This window comes from Mugil cephalus, chromosome 21, assembly GCF_022458985.1.
Source record: "Mugil cephalus isolate CIBA_MC_2020 chromosome 21, CIBA_Mcephalus_1.1, whole genome shotgun sequence".
NCBI lineage: Eukaryota > Metazoa > Chordata > Actinopteri > Mugiliformes > Mugilidae > Mugil > Mugil cephalus.
In genome coordinates, this window is record NC_061790.1 from 16,521,583 (window position 1) to 16,525,765 (window position 4,183).

The window sequence follows — 4,183 nt, forward strand, 5'->3', positions numbered from 1 at the left end:
GAAGAGGCGCTCAGTCAGACTAAAGGCGAATACAAATAGTATTTTCCTGTAGATATTGTTGCAGAGGCCGCAGTACCAAGGAACAGCTGAGGCTTTTAGGTCAAATCTCTGCATGGTAGGTTTTGTTTTTGCACTTCAGACAGACCCTTCTTTTATGAGCTTTCTGCTACCTCATTAGCATGTGCCCAAGCTAAACAGAAAGCCGCAACCATCCTTGCTCTAATCTTGACAAATTGTGGTGGATCGTGCATGCGGCATGCATGGAATGCAAATAGGGCAAGTTTTGACGGCAAGGAAAGTTTTGGGAAGTACATTTCTGATTGCATTTTTTTTCAGGGATAGTGTTTCTATATGTTATTTTCTTTTTCAGTAATGTTGCTTTGAGGGTTGGTGTTGGTTTGACTTAGATATGATAGCAAGTAATGGATCGCCCTGAATTCTGTGCAGTCATTGGGATATTATCAATTCCCTTTGATTTGTTCAGCTTTTACTTATCTCTTGGATCAACTCCTCCAAAGATAAAGTCACCGGAAGATTTTCTTTTTAGCCGCCCAATCAGTAAAGTTATGGGGGCGCTAATGGGCGTCCATAAGCTAGTTTTACTGAAATGTCTACTGAACGCACCACCGTCTTGTTTGTCCAGATATCCGTGGCCCCCTACAGGATATATTCTCACTTAACTTTGGTGATTTGCAACATTTTTCACTTATGCTGGCATCATATCACAAGTTGTCCTAGCTTTTTGCCTTTTGTTTTTGACCAAACCTTGAGAAAGTGCCCTTTTATAGTGTAAACCTAGCCACCTTCATGTTCAATGTTCTTCGGAAGCTGCATGTGTGACTAGATACACTAGATGATACACGCATATATTGTGTATACATATATATATATAGCTATATATTGTTTAGTTAGACAGCTTTTATGTGTCTCTTTTAACATCTTGGGATGTTGTTGTTGTCGCAGGTCTGTACGTTGTGATAAGTCATATATATCACACTAGACAAAAATGAAAATGACGTGCTTCTCCTTTTAATGTATTTACATGGACCTCACCTGCCAGAACGAGTAAGGTGTCAATTTGATAAAAGCTAATCTTTTGGTGCGTGTGGCATTTTTTTTTTCCCGTTTTGTGCCTTTTCTTCAGTGGATTGCGGGCATGATAGCTGCTATCATGTGACATCACCCAGACAGATTAAGGTTGCATGTGCCAGCAGGGTAAAAGCGGATGCATCAGGCTAGCAGTGTGAGTTAGATTAGACGTCATCCCACCTCGCTATGGGGATCAGAGCGAGAACACCCAGCCCAACCCATCAGGTCACCCATCCTTTTTTTAACCATCTATTTCTCCCAGTGGGTGGGAAGCCATTTTCTCTCTGAGCTTTGGTGCGGTGTAGAACCTAAATATGGACCTCAGAAAATAAGGGTGCATTAAGAGAAAATAAAATAAAAAATGGTGTGCGATTAAACGGATAGAGAGAGATTTGTATCATTTTCAGAGTTGCTGATACGTTAAATAAGAAATCAGTCTTCTGTGTACGCGTTTAGCTTTCTAACAGAGACAGCTTCCTATATACACATAGTGTGTGTGTTTTTGTTTTTTTTTGTCTTCTCAAAGCAATATAATTCTATCACCCCGGTTGAGCTGATAGCAGGAACCTTAGGGGAGCCTTTTAGCACCGCATCACAGTTTTCCTCTTCTGCCTTTTGCCTGTCGGTGGCCTTTCATGCAGCAGCAATATCAGCTCTTCCCAGGGTAATGGGTAACAGCCTCAGAGGCAGCCAAGATTGAGATCACTCTGAATTATTAATATTCATTCTCCACTAAGGGGCAGGCGGGGCGGGACTCCCAGTCGTTGACACAGCCAAGCATTCGGACTGTCACTGAGCCAGTGTCAACAGTAGGAGTCAAGCTGTGCCCTCACACGTAGTCGCACACACACACACATATAGATTAGGCACATGCCCAGGTGACCTTGCGCACTTAAATACAGATGAACTGGAGCACAATGAGCGGCACATACCACTTTCCTGCCATTTCGGTCGGAGGCAAGGGGGTGGGGGGGGGTGTGGGTTCCCATCTGTGCACACGGCTCCATTTCCTCCGACACCATGGAGGACAGTTTAAACTGCGGGAGCAGGAAACGGCCTCCGTACTTTCTTTGTGCTTTCATTTAAAGACTTCCTGCCACATTCATCAGAGGCTACAGAGAGCGATCATCAACGGCTTCTTGAACCAACACTTCTTCCGTAAAAGACGCGCAAGCTGGGCTGCTCATTCAATATTTTCGCGAGAGTTTTAAGCGATGAGAACAGGGCTGACGCTTTTTCTCTCCTATTCCTGAGTCTCTCTTCTCATTTATAACCGTGGTAACCTCATCGTCTTTAAGCGCTTCTCAAGATGAATATACATCCTATTCCAGGTCTGTACAGTAACTTATAGTAGCTGCTGCGTTGTGATCTCAGAGCATGAATATGTTTTTCTTAAACACGTGTGTATGTGTGTGTATGTGTGTATGTGCGTGGACTCAAATACAAATGTAAATGTAAAAAATACTGACCTGAATCTGGCTTAATTTCAACAGGAGGATTTACCCCTGCTGGAACTTGCATGGCCACAATTGATTACATGTTTCTGTGAGTGATTCATTTGGAATTACTGTGCGCTTCCAGGAGAACTATTACATGCCACATTGGGAGCTGTGGAAAGGTGATATTTGCAGGGCTGTGCAGGCAGCTGACCTGGTGTGTGGATCTTTGTAAAGGGGCCGACTTCAATGGGAGGAGGAAGGTGCGGTCAGTGAGAGTTTGTGTGTGTGTGTGTGTGTGTGTGTGTGTGTGTGTGTGTGTGTGTGTGTGTGTGTGTGTGTGTGTGTGTGATTGCACTAGCAGATGGGAGCTGACATCCTAATATCAACAGGAAACACTCTGGGTTTATGCTCTGCAGGGATATGACATCAACAGGCAACAGGAAAAACCCAGCTTCCATCTCTGGAGGGACTCTCCGCGCGCCGCAGGCCGAAGGAATGCAAATGAAGCCTGTCGCTTACCTGCAAAGATCTGGAAATACAATAGACATAAGCCATGAATAATTCTAGTACACGCGCAACACATCTCAATCCTGCATGTAAATGTGCTGTTGAGGAATGGCCCCGGGCCGCGTTTCCTCTCCGATAATTACCAAATTTGATCGAGCGTTCGCTAATTTCCTGCATTCCTCTGCTGCTTTGTGTCACCGTACATTGTTTGACACTGATTCATCAGTGGGACGCATTTTCCATTGTTTCCTTTGTCTTTGTTTTCCCCGAGGCATGTGCTCCGAATGCTGAGAAGCTGTCAATATATACTGGCAGCACTTTTAAAATATGTTTCTGTAAAATCTATTTTTAATTTCCATATAAGCTTATGCGCCACAGCTGGCCGCACCAGCTCTGCTTTGGTTTGTGCCTCGGTTTGGACGGGCTTTAAGAAGAAAGCAGGTTGTAATGTAACCACAGAGGCAGAGCTGCTGAAAGCAGGCATATGAAAAGGAGTCAAATGTTATGCCGAGAAACACAGCATAACTAAACCGTTGTCTCAGCGCATTAAAATAAGTCTGGTGATTTTCTATCATCATCAAATCAAATAAAACGATTAAAAGCTTCTAATCATGGAGGGTTTCTTTAAGAAATTCTACAAAAAAAAAAAAAAAACGTGTTGGAAAAGCACCCACCACATGCACACTTCTCTTCAAAGGCTGTTTTTAAAGATTTACATTTTCAATAGGAACGCGTGAGATTAGGGCTGAGCGCCTTAAACAGACACTTTATTGAGAAAGAATGGTGCCTTTATTCGCTAATTCATTTGCAGCAGAATGTAACAGAGCACATTTTCTCAAGTACTATTGTATTTGTGATTTGGTGAGTGTTTTCATTTTAAACTGCTTTGTACTGTAATTGTGCTTCGCTACATTTCAGAGTGAGAGGCTGAAGTATTTGAGCCGTTCTAAAGATATGGCTCATTGTATCACAAAAGAAAATTTGGAGTGGTTTCTTTTAAGGAGTGTGACACACCAAGTCAACAGTTGTCAATTTGCCAGCCTCAGGTCATCGTTGGGGAGTAGGCGAGTCCATCAGAGAGCTCACTCTGATTGGTTGTTTAGCTTAGAGAACCGGTGCACACAAACATAGGTTTCTGGGGGGGCCCA

General features: G+C 43.3%; 1 long non-coding RNA gene across 1 annotated transcript; it reads left to right on the top strand.

Moving 5' to 3' along the window:
• Window positions 1-2,177: 2,177 nt before the first annotated feature.
• LOC124999342 lies at window positions 2,178-3,631 on the top strand. Its single transcript, XR_007111186.1, has 3 exons — window positions 2,178-2,420; window positions 2,583-2,788; window positions 2,945-3,631. It is a non-coding gene; the product is annotated as an uncharacterized LOC124999342 (long non-coding RNA).
• Window positions 3,632-4,183: the final 552 nt, after the last annotated feature.